The 21,875-nt window shown below is 42.4% G+C and overlaps 1 protein-coding gene across 1 annotated transcript in view; it reads right to left on the bottom strand.

Annotated features, from left to right (window-relative positions):
• LOC122551164 (transmembrane protein 272-like) overlaps window positions 1-21,572 on the bottom strand; it is a 53,419-nt gene extending 31,847 nt beyond the window's left edge. The window contains exon 1 of the mRNA XM_043692790.2: window positions 21,470-21,572. The gene's annotated coding sequence lies outside the window, so the exon portion shown is untranslated. The remainder of the gene's footprint in view (window positions 1-21,469) is intronic.
• Window positions 21,573-21,875: the final 303 nt, after the last annotated feature.

Below are 21,875 nucleotides of genomic sequence, written 5' to 3'. Positions count from 1 at the left end.
CACGGCCGATTGAGCGGTTGTCTCGGAGGTCGCGGCCTTTAGCTCCGCCCCTCCGACTCGGCGTTGAATTTCTTCAATCTCACGATCGTGCTTCTGCAGCGCGGCCGAGAGCGACTCCCAACGATTTCTGGATTCGACGATAAAGGCATCGATCTTCGAGTCAAGCTTGGAAAGCATTTCTGCAAGACTTGCTACTGTTGGTAAGTCCCCCGGGGCGGCTGTGGACGCCTCTGCTGCAGCTGGAGAGTGTGGGGGAGGGGTTCCTGCTTGCTGAGAGCTGCGGGCTCCCTTCCCTTTAGTCATTTTAACTTAGGATTAAGTTGCTTAAATGTAATATTACACAACTAATTGAGTTACTAAACTATTATAAATGATTTATAAATGATTTGGTGAGCTTGGTAGGGGGTAGGTGACCCACTGTGCCCAAGTCTAGGGAGGAGCACTATAGACTCAGTCTTACTGGGTCGCCGCCATCTTGGATCCCCTCAGAATAGGGACCCTTAAAGATCAACAAGGTCATCTATGTGTACAGGAGATGAGAGGGATATCAAATGAATATTTCAATTCAGTATTTAGTGTGGAGAAAGACATGGAAGCTAGGGAATGCAGGGAAATAAATACTGATTTCTTAAAAATAGAGGAGGTGCTGGAGGTCTTAAAAAACATAAAGGTAGATAAATCTCTATCTTAGGATATTGTGGCAAGCTAGTGAAAAAATAGTGGGACCGTATCAGAGATGTTTGTTTTACCGACAGTCACAGGTAAGGAGCTGGAAAACTGGAGTTTGGCTAATGTTGTGCCTTTATTTAAGAAAGGCTGCAAGGAGAAGCCTGGAAACAATAGACCTGTGAATCTGATGTCAATGGTGGACAAGTTGTTGGAGGATATTCTGAGACATAGGATTTTGGAAAGGCAAGTACCAGTTAGGGATAGTCAGCAGAGTTTTGTGTCTGGGAAATCGTGTCTCACAAATTTTATTGAGTTTTTTGTGGATGTGATCAAGACGATGGATGGAGGGTAGAGAGGTAGATGTTGTCTACATGGACTTTAGTAAGATCTTTGACAAGGTTCCACATGATAGCCTGTTTAGTAAAGTTAAATCACATAGGATTCAGAGACAGCTTGCCAATTCGATACAAAATTGGCTTGATGGTAAGAGACAGACAGTGATGGTGGAGTGCTGTTTTTCAGACTCAAGATCTGTGGTTTTCTGTATGGATTGGTGCTGAGTTGACTGTCGTTTGTCATGTATATAAATAATTTAATAAGAATATAGGAAGAATGGTTAATAAGTTTTCAGAAGACACCAAAATTTATATTATAGTAGCCAGTGAGGAATGTTATCTAAGATTACAAAGCAATCTTGATGAATTGGGCCAATGGGCCGAGGGGTGACAGATAGAGTTTACTTTAGATAAATGCAAGGTATTGCAATTTGGTAAGATGAACAAGGATAGGACTTACACAGCTAATGGTAGCTCCATGGGGTGTGTTGTAGAACAGAGAGACCTAGGGGTTCAGGTACATAGTTCATTGAAAGTTGCATCACAGGTACAGAGAGTGGTAAAGAAGGCGTTTAGCATGCTTACCTTCATTGCTCACAACACTGAGTATAGGAGTTCGGACATCATGTTGCAGTTGTACAGCACATTGGTAAGGCCACTTTTGGAGGACTGTGTACAGTTCTGATCACCCTGCTATAGGAAGGATATTTTCAAATTGGAAAGGGTTCAGATAAGACTGACAAAATGTTATTGGGACTGGAGGGTTTTAGTTATGAGGAGAGGCTGAACAAGCTTAAACATTTTCACTGAAACATAGGAGGTTGAAGGTGACCTTACAGAGGTTTACAAAATCATGAGGGGCATAGATAGGGTCAATAGCAAAAGTCTTGAGTTCAAAACTAAAGGGCATAATTTTAAGATGAAAGGAGAAAGATTTAAAAGGGCCTGAGGGGCAACTTTTTCACATGGAATGAACTGCCAGACAAAGTGATGGATGCAGGCACAGTTACAACACTTAAAAGATAGGTACATGAATACGAAAGGATTAGAGGGATATGGGCCAAACACAGGCAAGTGAGACTTGTTTCGTTTGGGAAATTTGGTCGGCATGAGTTGAACCGAAGGGTATGTTTCCATGCAGTATGATTCTGTGACTCTGTAACATGATTAAGATTTGTTAGGGTGGCACGGTGGCTCAGTGGTTGGCACTGCTGCCTCACAGCGCCAGGGTCCTGGGTTTGATTCCAGCCTCAGGGACTGTCTGTGTGGAGTTTGCACATTCACCCCGAGTCTGCGTGGGGGTGCTCTGGTTTCCTCCCACAATCTAAAGATGTGCAGCTTAGGTGAATTGGCCAAGCTAAATTGCGCATAGTGTTCAGGGATGTGTAGGTTAGGTGCATTTGGGTAAATGTAGACTAAGAGGGTAGGGGAATAGGTCCGGGTGGGTTACTCTTCAGAGGTTAAATGTGGGCTTGTTGGGCCGAAGGGCCTGTTTCCACACTAATTCATTGTTAAACAGGCTGTACTAACTTATGATATGTGTATTTGTTGGAGAATGAAGGTACAAGTTTTGATTCATAAAGGAGTCATCCTACCCAGTCATGATTATGAATAAAGTTGTGAAAACGCAAGTGTACATATACACACTCACGTTTTTCCATTTTTTTGCTTTAAATATCATCCTTGGTAAATTATTACCAATCATGACTGTAACTGAATCTCATTTACTGACAATTCAAAGTGCACCTTTCAATAATCGTATCTAGTTCCTGCTAACTGGATCATTCCATTTAAAATGGAAACTATGGTGCAAATGGAAGGACATGATGCCTGGGCCCTTCAGGAGATACAGGAAATGTTCCACTGAACATAACCATATATGATTAAAGTTGTACTCATTGGATAACCCCATTGAGTAGTTAACTAGTACTTCAGATCATAAGGGTAACCACTTTGGAATCAAAAGCAGAAATTTCCGGAAAAATCCTGCGGGTCTGGGCAGCATCTGTGGAGACAAAGCAGAGTTAATGTTTCAGATGCAGTGACTCTTCTTCTAAATGGATCATTGGACCCAAAATGTTGACTCTGCCTTCTCTCTCCACAGATGCTGCCAGATTTGCTGAATTTTCCCAGCAATTTCTGTTTTTGTTTCTGATTCCCATCATCTGCAGGTTTTTTTTTTGTTTCTTTCAGGCTGCTTTCAAGTTACTTTTTGAAAAAAAATGCTTCAGTCAGTTTTATATAAGTATCACAAACTTAATAACTTCGCTGACAAATCTTTTTTATATACTTCAGGCTCTTCATAAGATAGCAACACTTCAAATCCTATTTACATGACAGTCAATCTCCAATAAGAACTTGAGCCATTAATATTAGCTAACCAGCTCAACAAATGAGTTGTTGTAACAATTGTGTAGGGCTTCAACTGATGTCCATTAATTGGAATCAACGGAAGCCTGACAACATATTCTTAACTTCACATTTCTCTCTAGTTGTGTAATGCAAACTTTTCATTACATTTTCATTCAGAATATCATACTTTTCCTTCAAATCATGATAAAATGTATCCTGGTAAGCTATTGGCAATAGATGTTTTGCACAAATTCTATTTACTCACTACTTCCTCTCCATGGAAGACCATATTCATCTTCATTTCACAGCAGTCATCATAATACAGACAGCCTTTATGTAACAGTTCTTTCTCCTACATTTACATGTTTTAGTGAACTGGAACTTACTACACTCGTCATCAGAGAAACATCTTCATAAATGTATTCTTTCAAGTCTCCCTATTCACTCAGTGGCATTGAAATGGCCCAGAGTGTTCCAGAGATTTGCGCTATTTAATTCCTCATGGAAGTGCACTGTTTACAGGATGAAAGAGGAAATTGTAGCTTAAGTAACTTGAGCTATCACCCTACCCTGAAGCTTACTTTGCCATTAACATCATGAAATACTGCAATGCCCTAGTAGTATTGTTGATGTACTAGTAAACCAGATTCCCAGGTAATGTTCTGGAACCCCGTGTTTGAATGGTAAATATGGAAATTTGAATTCAATAAAACAAAAATCTGGAATCGAAAATCTAATGATAACCACAAAACCACTTTTGATTGTCACAAAAATGCGTCAGGTTTGTTAATGTCCTTTAGGGAATGAAACTGCTGTCCTTACTTGGTCTGGCCTACATGTGACTCCAGACCCACAACAGTGTGTTTTTTTTCTTAACTTCCCCGTGAAATGGCCCTTGCAAGCCATTCAGCTGTATCAGCCTCTAGAAAGGAGAAAAGAAATGACACAAGATGGATCACTGATGTTAACTTAAGCACCAGAAACTACAACAGCAAGCACAACCCTGTTAACCCTGCAAAGTCCTCCATACTAATATCTGGGCACTGGTACCAAAATAGGGAGAGCAACGACCTGACATAGTCATATTCATAGAATCATACCTTAGTGTCCCAGTACCCGATTCTGGGTATGCACTGTCCTAACGGCAAGACAGACCCAGAAGATGTGACGGAAATGAGGTATATATTTTCCATTTATTTTTTATCACGTTGGAGAGTGAGATAGTTGATTTGGAGATTTGGGTGCTGAATGTTAATAAAGGGAACTATGCAGATATGAGGCATGAGTTGGCCTTGATAGATCGATGAGAGTTACTTAAAGGGATGACAGTGGATAGGCAATGGTAAATATTCAAGGAACGCATGAGGGAACTGCAACAACTATTTATGCCTGTCCGGCAAAAAAGCAAAATAGGTAAGAGGGCCAATCCATGGATTACCAAGGAAATTAGAGATAGCATTCAATCCAAGGAAGAAGCATACAGAAAAATAATAGGTCTGAGGATTAGGAGCAGTTTAGAATTCAGCAAAGAAGGTCCAAGGAATTGATTAAGAAGGGGAAATGAAGACAAATGTAGGTCACCTACAGACAGAAGCAGGGAATGTATAATAGGGGACAAAGAAATGGTTGAGCAGATGAATACATACATTGGTTCTGTCTGCACAAAAGAGGACACAAATCAGATACCCAAAATGTTGGAGAATGCAAGATTTAATGAGAGGGAAGAACTGAGGGGGATCGATATTAGTAGAAAAACGGTGCTGGGAGAATTGAGAGGCTTGAAGGCAGATAAATCCCCAGGGCCTGATAACCTACATCTCAGAATACTTAAGGAAATGATTCTAGAAATAGTGGAAGCATTGGTGTTCATCTTCCAGGATTCTATAGACTCTAGAAGAGTCCCTGCAGATTGGAGGATAGCTAATGTTACTCCAATAAACAAAAAGGGAGGTAGAGAGAAAACAGGGAATTATAGATCAGTAAGCCTAACATCAATAGTGGGGAATATTCTTGAATCTATTATCAAGGACTTTATACTGAAGCACTTAGAAAGCAGTGGCAGAGTCAGCATGGATTTATGAATGGGAAATCACGCTTGACAAATCTGTTAGAATTCTATGAAGACATAGCTAGTAGAGTTGAAAAGGGGGAGCCAGTCAAAGTGGTATATTTGGACTTTTAGAAAGTGTTTCACAAAGTCCCACTTTAGAGTTTTTTGTGCAAGATTAAAGCACATTGGATTGGGGAAAGTGTATTGAGATGAATAGAAAACTGGTTGACAGAGAAAAAACAAAGACCAGGAATTAATGGGTCCTTTTCAAATTGGCAGGCAGTAACTAGTGGGGTGCCACAAGGATCGGTGCTAGGACCCCAGCTATTCACAATATATATTAATGATTTGGATGAGGGAACAAAATGTAACAACTCAAAGTTTGCAGATGATATCAAATTGGGTGGGAGGGTGAACTGTGACGAGACTGCAGACATCCTTTAATATGATCTGGACAGGAAATGTGTTGCTGGAAAGGCGCAGCAGGTCAGGCAGCATCCAGGGAACAGGAGAATCGACGTTTCGGGCATAAGCCCTTCTTCAGGAATGAGGAAAGTTTGTCCAGCAGGCTAAGATAAAAGGTAGGGAGGAGGGACTAGGGGGAGGGGCGTCGGAAATGTGATAGGTGGAAAGAGGTCAAGGTGAGGGTGATAGGTCAGACTGGGGTGGGGGCGGAGAGGTCGGGAAGAAGATTGCAGGTTAGGAAGGCGGTGCTGAATTTGATGGATTTGACTGAGACAGGGTGGGGGGAGGGGAAATGAGGAAACTGGTGAAATCTGAGTTCATCCCTTGTGGTTGGAAGGTTCCTAGCCGGAAGATGAGGCGTTCTTCCTCCAACCGTCGTTTTGTTGTGGTCTGACGATGGAGGAGTCCAAAGACCTGCATATCCTTGGTGGAGTGGGAGCGGGAATTGAAATGTTGAGCTACAGGGTGATTGGGTTGGTTGGTCCGGGTGTCCCAGAGGTGTTCTCTGAAACGCTCCGCAAGTAGCCTGTAGCTCCGCAAATCACCCTGTAGCTCAACATTTCAATTCCCCCTCCCACTCCACCAAGGATATGCAGGTCTTTGGACTCCTCCATCGTCAGACCACAACAAAACGACGGTTGGAGGAAGAACGCCTCATCTTCCGGCTAGGAACCTTCCAACCACAAGGGATGAACTCGGATTTCACCAGTTTCCTCATTTCCCCTCCCCCCACCCTGTCTCAGTCAAATCCATCAAATTCAGCACCGCCTTCCTAACCTGCAATCTTCTTCCCGACCTCTCCGCCCCCACCCCAGTCTGACCTATCACCCTCATCTTGACCTCTTTCCACCTATCACATTTCCGACGCCCCTCCCCCTAGTCCCTCCTCCCTACCTTTTATCTTAGCCTGCTGGACAAACTTTCCTCATTCCTGAAGAAGGGCTTATGCCCGAAACGTCGATTCTCCTGTTCCCTGGATGCTGCCTGACCTGCTGCGCCTTTCCAGCAACACATTTCCAGCTCTGATCTCCAGCATCTGCAGACCTCACTTTCTCCTCAATGATCTGGACAGGTTGGGTGAGTGGGCAAATCAATGACAGATGCAGTATAATTTGGATAATTATGAAGCTATTCACTTATGAAACAAAAACAAGAAAGTAGTTTACTAGCTGAATGGCTGTCAATTGAGAGGGCGGAGTATGCAGTGGGACCTGGGTGTCCTTGTGCACCAGTCACTGAAGGTAAGCATACAGGTGCAGCAGGCGGTAAAGAAGGCCAATGGTATGTTGACCGTTGTTGCGAGAGGTTTTGAATACAGAGCAGGGATGTGTTGTTGCAGTTATACAGGATCTTGGTGAGGTCACACCTTGAATATTACATGTTGTTTTGATCTTCTTTTCTGAGGAAGAATGCTCATCCTCTCGAGAGAGTGCAGCGAAGGTTTACCTGGCTGATTCTGAGGATGGCAGGACTGATGTATGAGGAGAGTTTGAGTAGGTTAGGATTGTTTTTGCTGCAGTTCAGACAAGTGAGGGTGGACTCTCATACACAGTTATAAAATTCTAATGGGACCAGATAAGGTAGATGCAGGGAGGATCCAGAACCAGGAGTCACAGTCTGAGGATTCGAGGTGGACCATTTAGGATGGAGATGAGGAGACATTTCTTCACCCTAAGAGTGGTGAGCCTACAGAAGTCATTACCACTGGAAGTAGTTGATACCAAAACATCGAATGTATTCAAGAGGTGGCTAGATATAGTACCTCTGGCAAATGGGATCAAAGGTTATGGGTAGAAAGCAGGATTAGGCTATTGATTTGGACTATTTATTTGCTCTTATGGCCAGGGTATTTATGTGTTTAGCCAAGTTGAGTTTCTGGTCAATGGTAAACCATGAATGTTGACTGTGAGGGATTCAATGATGGTAATGCCATTGAATGCCAAGGAGTGATGATTGCATTCTCTTGTTGGAGATGGTCATTGCCTGGCATTTGTGTGGCACGAATGTTACTTGCCATTGGATATTGTCCAGATCTTGTTACATTTGCGTATGGATTGCTTCAGTTTCTAAGGAGTTGCAAATGGTGCTGATCATCTTACAGTCATCAGTTAACATCCCCACTTCTGACCTTATGATAGAGAGAAAGTCATTGATAAAACAGCTGTAGACTGTTGCACCGAGATCATTACCCTGAAGAACGCCTGCAGAGATGTCCTGGAGGTAAGATAACCGATCGTCAAAAGCCACAATCATCTTTCTTTGTGCCAGGTATAACTCTAACTGGTGATTAGTTTTTCCTGATGCCGTTAGTTCCATTTTACTAGAGTTCCTTGATGTCACACTCGATTAGGAATATGGCCTTGATGTCAAGAGTCAATACTCACTTCGCGTCTGAAATTCAGTTCTTTTATTCGTGTCTGAACCAGGGCTGTAATGAGATCAGGAGATGAGTAGCCCTGGAGGAACTCAAACTGAGTGTGTAATTACTAAGCACAATGTATAAGCACTGTTGATGAAATCTTCCATCACTTTGCTGATGACCGATAGGACAGTAATTAGCTGAGTTGGATATGTCTTGCCTTTTGAGTATAAGACATACAGGAGCAAATTTCCCCAAGACTGGGCAGATGCTAGTTTTGTAGCTTTATTGTAACAACTTGGCTAGGGATATGCAAGTTGTGAAGCACAAATCTTTAGCACTATTGCAGGAATATTGTCAAGGCCCGAACCTCGAACCATTTCTTGATATCATGTGGAATGAATCAAATTGGCTGAAGACTTACATCTGTGATTCAGGGGACAACTGAAGAAAGGTGAGGTGGATCATCAGATTTCACAGTGTCCAGAGTCAATGCTGAGGACTACCAGGGCATCGCCCTCCCAACAGTAGAAACATAGAAACATAGAAGCAGGAGCAGGAGGAGGCTATTTAGCCCTTCATCTTACAGTCATCAGTTAACATCCCTACTTCTGACCTTATGATAGAGAGAACATCACTGATAAAACAGCTGAAGACTGTTGGACCAAGGTCACCACTCTGAAGAACACCTGCAGAGATGTCTTGGAGATAAGGAATCCTGCAGTGAGTAACTCACCTCCTGACTCCCCAACTTCTATCCACCATCTACAAGGCACAAGTCAAAAGTGTGATGGACAAGTCTCCACTTGCCTGGAAGAGTTGAGCTCCAACAACATTCAGTAAACTTGTCACCATCCAGAACAAAGCCGCCAGATCAATTGACACCACAACCACAAATATTCAGTTCTTCCACCACGGATGGTCAGTAGCAACAGTGCTTACCATCTACAAGATACACTGCAGAATTTAACCAAGGTTTTTTAATCTTTCAAACTCATGACCTCTATTATCTGGAAGTAAAGAGTTAAAAATCACACACCAGGTTATAGTCCAACAGGTTTATTTGGAAGCACTAGCTTTTGAAACGCTGCTCCTTCATCGGATCATAAGACACAGAATTGATAGCGAAAGGGTAACAGTATCATGGAGCTGTAAAGATATACAGGTAGACAATCCTTTATCCAAAGTTCCAAAATCCGAAAAGCTCTGATATCCGAAGGTTTTTTTGTAAAGTTTTTTTTCTCATTATCAAGGTTGTTTGGCGTGCAAACAGTTAACCAAGTCAACACCCACTCGATGCGTGTCACTCAGGTGTGACGTGGGGGGGCGTGGCCTAGCACCAGCAGGCCTAGATTCTCTCTCAAGGCCTGTTTTGGTTAGTAAGTCTGCTCTTCCATTAAGACTTTTTAAAAATTTCACCATCAAACTATCAATTATTCTGAAATTTGAAAAATTCCAAATTTCAAAAAACAGCTGGTCCCGATGATTTTGGATAAAAGATCGTCTACCTCTATTAAACAAATTTAGATTAAGTCTTTCATCTTTCAGAATGGGATATGCTAGTTTCAGTTCTTTAATATGCAAATCCCAGAACTCCTTTTAGGTTACATTCTCAAGATAGCTTCAGCTTTTCTGACAATAGATGCCATCTCAGCTCATGCAATGCATTAAACATAGAACATAGAAGAATACAGCGCAGTACAGGCCCTTCGGCCCTCGATGTTGCGCCGATCCAAGCCCACCTAACCTACACTAGCCCACTATCCTCCATATGCCTATCCAATGCCCGCTTAAATGCCCATAATGAGGGAGAGTCCACCACTGCTACTGGCAGGGCATTCCATGAATTCACGACTCGCTGAGTAAAGAACCTACCCCTAACATCTGTCCTCTACCTACCCCCCCTTAATTTAAAGCTATGCCCCCTTGTAATAGCTGACTCCATACGTGGAAAAAGATTCTCACTGTCAACCTTATCATAACCCCTAATCATCTTGTACACCTCTATCAAGTCACCCCTAAACCTTCTTTTCTCCAATGAAAACAACCCCAAGTGCCTCAGCCTTTCCTCATACGATCTTTCTACCATACCAGGCAACATCCTGGTAAACCTCCTCTGCACCCGTTCCAGTGCCTCCACATCCTTCCTATAGTATGGCGACCAAAACTGCACACAATACTCCAGATGTGGCCGCACCAGAGTCTTATACAACTGCAACATGACCTCAGTACTCCGGAACTCAATTCCTCTACCAATAAAAGCCAGTACGCCATATGCCTTCTTCACCGCACTATTTACCTGGGTGGCAACTTTCAAAGATCTGTGTACATGGACACCAAGATCCCTCTGCTCATCCACACTACCAAGTATCCGACCATTAGCCCAGTACCCCATCTTTTTGTTACTCTTACCAAAGTGAATCACCTCACACTTAGCTACACTTAACTCCATTTGCCACCTTTCTGCCCAGTTCTGCAGCTTATCTATATCCCACTGTAACCTGCCACATCCTTCCTCACTGTCTACAACTCCTCCGACTTTCGTATCATCCGCAAACTTGCTCACCCAACCTTCTAACCCCTCCTCCAGGTCATTTATAAAAATGACAAACAGCAATGGTCCCAAAACAGATCCTTGCGGAACACCGCTAGTGACGGCACTCCAAGATGAACCTTTGCCATCAACTACTACCCTCTGTCTTCTTCCAGCCAGCCAACTCCTAATCCAAACCTCCAACTCACCCTCAATGCCATACCTCCGTATTTTTTGCAGTAGTCTATTATGGGGAACCTTATCAAACGCCTTACTAAAATCCATATACACCACATCTACCGCTTTCCCCTCGTCCATCTCCTTAGTCACCTTCTCAAAGAATTCAATAAGGTTTGTGAGGCACAACCTGCCCTTCACAAAACCATGCTGACTATTCTTGATCACATTATTCATAATGTGATCATAAAGTGTGATACCAAAGTCTTTCTGCGTCCCAATGTTAATATATCATTACAACTCCATGACACAGTAACCCTTTTGCTATAAATTCTGTGTCTTATGGTCCTGTTCTGCAACCCATGTGGTGAAGAGGCAGTGCCTCAAAAGTTAGTGCTTCCAAATAAACCTGTTGGTCTATAACCTGGTGTTGTATGACTTTTAACTTTGTCAGGGTAAAAACAATGACTGCAGATGCTGGAAACCAGATTCTGGATTAGTGGTGCTGGAAGAGCACCACCCCAGTCCAACACTGGCACCTCCAAATCTAAAAGAACAAGTGCAGCACTTACAAGGAAACACAACCAACTGTAAAATCCCCTCCAAAGCATCCACAGACCTGACTTGAAAATATATAATTGTTCCTTTGGTGTATCAGTGTCAAGGTTCAGGAAATCCATCCCACAGTAGGTAGCATTGCTGCCTCACAGCACTAGGAACCCGGGTTCGATTCCAGCCTCAGGTGACTGTCTATGTGGAGTTCTCCCCATGTCTGCATGGGTTTCCTCCAGGTGCTCCAGTTTCTTGCCACAGTCCGAAGATGTGCAGGCTAGCTGAACTGGCCATGCTGAAGTGCCCCAGTACTGAGGCAGTCCCAGCAGATTGGAATACAGCAAATGTGATGCCCCTGTTTAAAAAGGGAGATAGACAAAAGATGGGAATTATAGACGAGTTAGCTTAACCTCTGTAGTGGGTAAGATGCATGAGTCTATTACTAAGGAAGAAATAGCAGGGCATCTCGAAAGAAATTGTCTCATTGGACAGATGCAGCATGAGTTCGGGAAGGGCAGGTCATGCTTAACAAATCTTTTAGAATTCTATGAAGACATTTAGGGCAAGGTGGACAAAGGGGACCCAGTGGATGTGGTGTACCTAGATTTCCAAAAGGCCCTTGACAAGGAGCTGCACAAGAGGCTGCTGCATAAGATAAGGTTGCCTGGTGTTAGGGGTAAAGTATTAGCATGGATAGAGGAAAAGTGGACTAATAGGAAACAAAGAGTCGGGATAAATGAGTGCTATTCTGGCTGGCAATCAGTGACTAGTGGCCTCAGGGATCACTGTTGGGACCACAATTATTTACAATTTATACAGATGACTTGGAGTTAGGGACCACATGTACGGTGTCAAAATTTGCAGCTGACACTAAGATGAGTGGCAGAGCAAAGTGTGCAGAGGATTGTGAAACTTTGCAGCGGAACATAGATACATTGAGTGAGTGGGCAAAAGTCTGGCAGATGGAGTACAATGTTAATAAATGTGAAGTCATGCATTTTGGTAGTAGTAACGGTACAAAAGATTATTGCTTGAATGGTAAAAACGTTGTAGCATGCTGCTATGCAGAGGGACCTGGTGTCCTTGTGCATGAATCACAGAAGGTTGGTCTGCAGTTGCAACAGGTAATTAGGAAGGCGAATAGAATTTTGCCCTTCATTGCCAAAGACGTTGAGTTTAAAAGCAGAGAGGTAATATTACAGCTGTACAGGGTGCTGGTGAGGCCAACCTGGAGTACTGTGTACAGTTTTGGTGTCATTACTTGAGAAAGGATGTACTGGAACTGAAGGGGGTACAAAAGAGGTTCACTCAGTTGATTCCAGAGTTGAGGGGGGTTGTCTTCTGAGGAGAGATTGAGTAGATTGGGATTATGTACATTGGAATTCAGAAGAATGGGGGGATATTATAGAAAAATATAAAATTAATAAGGGAATCGATAAAATAAAAGTAGAGAGGATGTTTTCACTGGCAAGTGAAGCTAGGACAAGAGAGCACAGCCTCAAGATTAGGGGGAGCTGATTTAGGACTGAATTGAGTACGAACTTCGTCACCCAGAGGGTTGTTAATCTTTCTTGCCCAGGGACGTAGTTGACGCTACTTCAGTAAACAAATTAAAGCTAAGATAGACATTTTAAAAAAAACAAAGGAATTAAGGGATACGGTGAGAGCACGGGTAAGTGGAGCTGAGCCCACAAAAAGGCCAGCCATGATTGCATTTGAGTGACGGAGCAGGCTTGAAGAGCTCTGTGGCCTACTTCTGCTTCTAGTTTTTATGTTCTATGTTCTTAAATTTCCCATAGTGTTCAGGGATACGTAGGTTAGGAGCATTTGTCAGGGGAAATGTAGAGTAATAGGATAGAGGAATGGGTCTGGGTGGGATCTCTTTGGAGGGTTGGTGTGGACTTGTTGGCCCAAATGGCATGTTTCCACACTGTAGGGATTTTTGATCATGATCTTCTATGATCCATGATCACAACCAACAGCATCGTGAATGCACCTAACTAAAAGAGACTGCAATAGTTCAAGAAAGCAGATCACTGGCATCTTCTCAAAGGCATTTACTGATTAGATTAGATTACTTACTTACTGTGTGGAAACAGGCCCTTCGGCCCAACAAGTCAACACCGACGCGCAACCCACCCAGACCCATTCCCCTACACCTCACACTACAGGCCAATTCATCTAACGTGCACATTTTTAGACTATAGGAGGAAACCGGAGCACCCAGAGGAAACCCATGCAAGACATAGGGAGAATGTGCAAACTTCACACAGTCAGTTGCCTGAGGCGGGAATTGAACCCGGGTCTCTGGCGCTCTGAGGCAGCAATGCTAACCACTTTGCTATCATGCCACCCACAAAGGCAACTAGAGGATGGGCAATAAATGCTGGACTAGGCAGTGAAATCCACATTCCGTGAATTTAAAGAAAACCTGTCTGGTTGAGTATTTAAATAAGCTTGGCTATGAACTGTCAATCAGCATTAACTGTGTGAATTCTCCATGGCAAGGCTTGTATCAACCGAAGTCCACTTGCTGACCAATCAGCATTCTTCTCTCATGCAGTTGATTTTCTCTTTCTATTTGTATTCTTGCAACATGTTCTGAGGAGTGCAAGATGAAATCCTTCAAAAATGTATCTTTTTCCAGCAATACTCAAATTCTGCATTACCATATGACTATAAATATTTGATCAGTTTTTAAAATCTCCAACAACTAATATCTTGCAGAATGAGAAGTACAATGTTCAAGTTAATTTTCAGTGTCAGAGAAGTTGTTGGTAGCTACTAAGATAAAAATACGATTAAAATGTACTTACACCAAATTGGATCAGTCGTAACTTTTAAAGTTGAGTTTGGTGTATCTGTATATATCTTATAAATAAAGCAACTTCACACAATTCAATATGTTATAATAGTGAACCTCATGGTGAGATGCCATTCTTGCATAGCTTTTGACTGCAAATTCCTAATATGTGCATTGATCAAAATATGTTGATGGTAGCTGCTATCCAATTTACACTTGAATAACCATGAACACTGTTAGAATCTAGCTTATTGCAATATTCATCTTTACCCATTGTTCTGAATGTACCACCTACATATTTTTCTTGCCCTTATTTTTGTGAAAATCCTGGGGACATGGGTATTTAAACTCTCTTCACAAGTAAGGAATTCTATGCATTTTCAATAACATTCTCCACACTACGAAAATCCAATAGATAAATTATTTAATCTATACAATGTAGATCAACAAAGAAAAAGCCTACAAATATGTCTGTAATATATCAGTTCTAGGAGGACAGAACACAGACAGAAACAGATTTATTCAGCCAATGCCTAGACCTGTGCTGATTTGCACCTCCACTAACCTTTTCAAATAGAATCACAGAGTCATAGAGATGTACAGCATGGAAACAGACCCTTCGGTCCAACCCATCCATGCAGACCAGATATCCCAACCCACCTGCCAGCACCCGGCCCATATCCCTCCAAACCCTTCCTATTCATAATACCCATCCAAATGCCTCTTAAATGTTGCAATTGTATCAGCCTCCGCCACATCCTCTGGCAGCTCATTCCATACACGTACCACCCTCTGCGTGAAAACGTTGCCGCTTAGGTCTCTTTTGTATCTTTTCCCTCTCACCCTAAACCAATGCCCTCTAGTTCTGGACTCCCCGACCCCAGGGAAAAGACTTTGTCTATTTATCCTATCCATGCCCCTCATAATTTTGTAAACCTCTATAAGGTCACCCCTCAGCCTCCGATGCTCCAGGGAAAACAGCCCCAGCCTGTTCAGCCTCTCCCTGTAGCTCAGATCCTCCAACCCTGGAAACATCCTTGTAAATCTTTTCTGAACCCTTTAAAGTTTCACAACATCCTTCCAATAGGAAGGAGACCAGAATTGCATGCAATATTCCAACAGTGGCCTAACCAATGTCCTGCACAGCCAAACATGACCTCCCAATTCCTGTACTCAATACTCTGACCAATAATACTCTGATGATTAAAAGAAAGCATACCAAATGCCTTCTTCACTATCCTATCTACCTGCAACTCCACTTTCAAGGGGCTATGAACCTGCACTCCAAGTTCTCTTTGTTTAGTAACACTCCCTAGGACCTTAATATTAAGTGTATAAGTCCTGCTAAGATTTGCTTTCCCAAAATGCAGCACCTCGCATTTATCTGGATTAAACTCCATCTGCCACTTCTCAGCCATTGGCCCATCTGGTCCAGATCCTGTTGTAATCTGAGGTAACCCTCTTCGCTGTCCACTACACCTCCAATTTTGGTGTCATCTCCAAACTTACTAACTGTACCTCTTATGCTCACATCCAAATCATTTATGTAAATGACAAAAAGTAGAGGACCCAGCACCGATCCTTGTGGCACTCCACTGGTCACAGGCTTCCAGTCTGAAAAACAACACTCCACCACCACCCTCTGTCTTCTACCTTTGAGCCAGTTCTGTATCCAAATGTCTAGTTCTCCCTGTATTCCGTAAGATCTAACCTTGCTAATCTGTCTCCCATGGGGAACCTTGTCGAACGCCTTACTGAAGTCCATATAGATCACATCTACTGCTCTGCCCTCATCAATCTTCTTTGGTACTTCTTCAAAAAACTCAATCAAGTTTGGGAGACATGATTTCCCACGCACAAAGCCATGTTGACTATCCATAATCAGTCCTTGCCTTTCCAAATACATGTACATCCTGTCCCTCAGGATTCCCTCCAACAACTTGCCCACCACTTACCTCAGACTCACTGGTCTATAGTTCCCTGGCTTGTCTTTACCACCCTCCTTAAACAGTGGCACCACGTTTGTCAACCTCCAGTCTTCTGGCATCTCACCTGTGACTATCGATGATACAAATATCTCAGCAAGAGGCTCAGCAATCACGTCTCTAGCTTCCCACAGCGTTCTCGGGTACACCTGATCAGGTCCTGGGGATTTATCCATCTTTAACCGTTTCAAGACATCCAGCACTTCCTCCTCTGTAATCTGGACATTTTGCAAGATGTCACCCATCTATTTCCCTACAGTCTATATCTTCCATATCCTTTTCCACAGTAAATACTGATGCAAAGTATTCATTTAGTATCTCCACACAAAGGCCGCCTTGCTGATCTTTGAGGGGCCCTATTCTCTCTCTAGTTACCCTTTTGTCCTTAATATATTTGTAAAAACCTTTTGGATTCTCCTTAATTCTATTTGCCAAAGCTATTTCATGTCCCCTTTTTGCCCTCCTGATTTCCCTCTTAAATATATTCCTACTTCCTTTATACTCTTCTAAGGATTTACTCGATCTATCCTGTCTATACCTGACATATGCTTCCTTCTTTTTCTTAACCAAATCCTCAATTTCTTTAGTCATCCAGCATTCCCTATAGCTACCAGCCTTCCCTTTCACCCTGACAGGAATATAAACTCTCTGGATTCTTGTTATCTCATTTCTGAAGGCTTCCCATTTTCCAGCCGTCCCTTTACCTGCGAACATCTGCCTCCAATCAGATTTCGAAAGTTCTTGCCTAATACCGTCAAAATTGGCCTTTCTCCAATTTAGAACTTCAACTTTTAGATCTAGATATTTAGTAAAGATTGATCAGTGCAGAGTTGCACTCAAAAAATTTGCATTGCACGAATCTTGAAGTTTCATATTCATTCTTATTAAAAAACAAACAAATTCATTTGGACGAACCTTTCTGATGAACATGTTCAACTTTCAGGGCGACTCTCCTGCTCCTCGGATGCTGCCTGACCTGCTGTGCTTTTCCAGTGCCATATTTTTTGACTCTGATCTCTAGCATTTGCAGTCCCCACTTTCTCCTTTGTGTACATACCTTTCTCCTTTGTGTACATTAGTTATGAGTCATTTTCATTCCATGTTGATTATTGTTAGAAACAGCAGCTATAGCAGGATTATAGAACATAGAACAATACAGTGCAGAACATGCCCTTCGGCCCTCGATGTTGCGCCGACCTATGAACTATTCTCAGCTCGTCCCCCTACACTATCCCAAAATCATCCATTTGCTTATCTAAGGATTGTGTAAACCTCCCTAATGTGGCTGAGCTGTCTACATTAGCAAGTAAGGCATTCCACGCCCTTACCACTCTTTGCGTAAAGAACCTGCCTCTGACATCTGTCTTAAATCCATCACCCCTCAATTTGTAGTTATGCCCCTTGTACACGCTGACGTGATTATCCTAGGAAAACGTTTTTCACTGTCTATGCTATCTAATCCTCTGATCATCTTGTATGTCTCTAACAAATCCCCTCTTAGCCTTCTTCTTGCCAATGAGAACAGGTTCAAGTCTCTCAGCCTTTCCTCATAAGATCTTCCCTCCAAACCAGGCAACATACTGGTAAATTTCCTCTGCACCTTTTCCAATGCTTCCACATCCTTCCCAAAATATGGGGACCAGAACTGTACACAATATTCCAAGTGTGGCCGCATCAGCGTTTTGTATAGTTGCAGCATGATATTGTGGCTCCGGAACTCAATCCCTCTACAAATGAAACTGAACACACCATATGTGTTCTTAACAGCACTATCCATCTGGGTGGCAACTTTCAGGGATCTATATTCATGGACTCCAAGATCCCTCTGCACATCCACACTACCAAGAATCTTTCCATTGACCCAGTACTCTGCCTTCCTGTTATTCTTTCCAAAGTGCATCACCTCACATTTAACTGCATTGAACTCCATTTGCCACCTCTCAGCCCAATCCTGCAGTTTATCCAAGTTCCCCTGCAATCTGTAACATTCTTCCACACTGTCCACTACTCCACCAACTTTAGTGTCGTCTGCATATTTACTAATCCATCCACCTATGCCTGCGTCTAAGTCATTTATAAAAATGACAAACAGCAGTGGTCCCAAAACAGATCCTTGTGGCACACCACTAATAACCAGACTCCAGGCTGAATATTTTCCATCAACCACCACTCACTGCTTTCCTTCAGAAAGCCAGTTTCTAATCCAAACTGCTAAATCACCCTCAATTCCATGCCTCTGCATTTTCTCCAACAGCCTACCATATGGAACCTTATCAAAGGCTTTACTGAAGTCCATGTATACCACATCAACTGCCCTACCTTCATCTACATGCTTGGTCACCCTCTCAAAAAACTCAATGAGGTTTGTGAGACATGACCTGCCCTTGACGAAACCATGTTGACTCTCTGAAATCAAATTGTTGCTTGCTAGATTATTATAAATCTTATCTCTTATAATCCTGTCCAAAACCTTTCCTACAACAGAAGTAAGGCTCACTGATCTATAATTACCTGGGTCATCTCTACTGCCCTCCTTGAACAAGGGCACAACATTTGCAATCCTCCAGTCCTCTGGTACTAAACCTGTAGACAATGACGACTCAAATATGAAAGCCAAAGGCTCTGCTATCTCCTCTCTCGCTTCCCAGAGAATCCTCGGATAAATCCCATCTGGCCCAGGGGATTTGTCTACTTTCGCTCCTTATCTTTTATGTTAATTATCTTTTATGTTAATCATACAAAGAAAAACAAACCAGTTTCATGCAAAAGTAGCTTACTCTATACCACTCCAGAAGATAGTTCGACTATTTTCTCAAAATAAGTCCCTTCCTCCAATTGTACCCAATTCCAATAAATGTTTTGATGTTGTAGCCCTTCTGTCATGGTGCTCCTCTCTAAGCCTCTGTCTCTTTCCCTCATTCTTTTCATTAGTGATTGACAACAGAACTTGGAGTCTTTGCTTTTGTTCACACATGATCAATATTGGTACCTGACCCAAGCAAGAATTGGCCATGCCTTGACAGAAAGAAAACCCATTTGAGAAATTCTGCAACACAATATATGAGAATAATAGTTCTGGAACTTCTCAACAGGTCTGTGAGGAGAGAAACAGAGTTAAGCCTTCAAGTCAGATATGACCCTTCAATAGATGTCTTCAATTCTGGAGAATTTGAATTTGATTTAATGCTAAAACATATTTAAACAATGACATTTAACTGTCATTCAACATCAAATGGGGCATTCTCCATGACAATGCCTCTACCAATCTGAGTCGACTTGAAACCAATTCACCACTCATACAGAATAAATTTTCTGATGAACGGCCATACTGGACTCAAAACTTTAACTCTATTTCTCTCCATACATACTGCTGAGTTTCTCTTGTATTTCTGATTTTAGTTTAAGTGATCTTTCCCCTTGATGCTGACATTTAATGAGAATTGTTCTGATGAGTGCCAGATGAAAATCTTTGACACAGTTTTTCTTTCTCTCAGTTCTGTACTACCAAATTTCTATTCTACTGGTCCTTTATACACATTTCCCCATAACGACAAACAAGCTAATCTTACTTATCCCGAATCCCATTGAGTTTTGCATTCATGACTCTTTATATTTCCACCTGTAATTTATGAATTGATGGCTGAGAGCTCCCTATTTGGCAAAAGTGCAAATTTCTACTTGATATGCCGTTTTCTTTCTCACAAAGTAATGGATGAAGTGAAAGATCTAAGCAGGTCACAGCTGAGGTCACTTAGCCTGCTTCATTTACAGCTGTGCAAAAGGGTTGTGGTGCAGTGGTGGTGTCCCTACCTCTAGGCCAGAAGAGCCAGGTTCAAGTCCCTGCAGAGCTGTGTCCAAACATGCCTGAACAGGTTGATTGGAAAAATATTTAGTCTTGCAACTAAGGGCTCTTTGGTGTAGTGATTATGTCCCTACCTCTGTTTTAGGAGGTCTGGGTTCAAGTCCACCTGCCCCAGAGGAGTGTAATATCTCTGTACAGGTTGCTTAGAAGGTATGTACAGTTCATCCAACTCAACTTCAAAAACAGAAAGGGAGTACCATGGCAGTTCAAGCAACTGAAACATTACCAACCTTAGTTCCCAACAGATGCTGACTGACCCGTATGGCATTTTAAAATTTTTGTTTCAGCTTTTTGGCGCATAATTTTGTTTTCATAATCCCTTTAGCTTTTACTCCATTAACTATCAATGTCGTCAGTTGGCTAGAAGTTACAGTTCATCAAGTATCTCTAACCCAATTGTCTAATGATCGCGCAAAAACTGGTGTTACACCAAAGTTAAACAGTTACATTAAAGCCAATGTTCTGATCGATTTGCCGTTTGAACACAAGCTTTCAGTGTGCCAGTTTAGCTCTGGAAAAGCTTTTAGAGCACTAGGGAGGTTTGAGAGGCTGGTTTGCGGTAGTATCTCTCAGCTAATCTCGTCAAAGCACTGGAGCTTTGTTGACTTCACAACTGACATATCAGGGAGAGGTTACGCGCTTTGTGTTCTGGTCTGAAGGGATATATCCACTCAAAGGGACCATAACTAAAGCAAACACAAGTATAGTCTTTCCACCTCTCGGCAGAGCTTACGGTATGGAACCCCTTCCCCAAGACACAGGAGTGACATTATTTGAACAAGGTTACATGACATTTCCTCACGAATATCAGAAGTTGGCTGAATAAACTCTGGCCAAACTACAAGCAGGTTCAGAAACACCAAGTGAAGACATAAAAGGTGACTAATTCTTTCTAACCCTCTCCCACTGCAGCTTACTGCGGAATATTTCTGATCTAAACATCCAGAAATTCTTCCAATTTTTTACATGCTTCTTTACATGGACTGATGTCTTTACAATGCAAATAAAAACACAGTATGCTTTTCTTTTAAAAATAACAGCGAATCAGATAATTGGTGCTGGCGATCTTTGGACTTTCAACGATGAAAACAAAATACAAGAAGCAAGAGATAGGCGCGTGTGAAGGCAACGCTGCAAAAAAAGATTGAACATTTTTGAACATCCTGTTCTGTTATCTGGATCTATTGGCGCTTCCAACTAACTGTACAATTCGTGTTACCACCAGAATACAAAGAGATGGATTTTTTTTTTAGAAGTTGCTTGAGGTAGAAATGGCGGTTTGACCAGTGATCTGAAATACTACATTTGGCGGATTCGGAACGCTTACCTGAATTATGTTGAGCCAATGGATCCCCAGTTTAAGCTACGAGCAAAACACACCGGCTGTGAGAAATCCACAATCTACAGTCACTCGGTGGGGGGGGAGGGGGGGGGGGGGGGGGGTTAACTTCACTGCAGATGCTCCGGCTTCAGATTTCAGATACAGACTCGCTCCAGAACTTGCACCGATCAGTTCAAGTGATAATGTTTCAGAGCTTGCATTGCTTTCCAGCACATGTTGTTGGATCCGTAACCAGGCTGCAATGTTGCAAAAATGAAATGCTCCTGTTGATAAGAGCTGTCGATGCAAACACCGGAGCTGGGCTGTGTAGTGTCAGTAACAGTACTCTCTTCAATCAATAGCTAAAGCCCCGCAGTGAGGAGGCACCATGGGGGGCACATTACCTCGAGCA

The sequence above is a fragment of the Chiloscyllium plagiosum genome, unplaced genomic scaffold (genome assembly GCF_037043375.1).
Source record: "Chiloscyllium plagiosum isolate Xiang-an unplaced genomic scaffold, Cpla_swu_hap1 HiC_scaffold_6, whole genome shotgun sequence".
In the NCBI taxonomy this organism is placed as follows: Eukaryota; Metazoa; Chordata; class Chondrichthyes; order Orectolobiformes; family Hemiscylliidae; genus Chiloscyllium; species Chiloscyllium plagiosum.
Note: the sequence above shows the minus strand (reverse complement) of the source record. Positions and strands in the feature narration are given on the sequence as shown.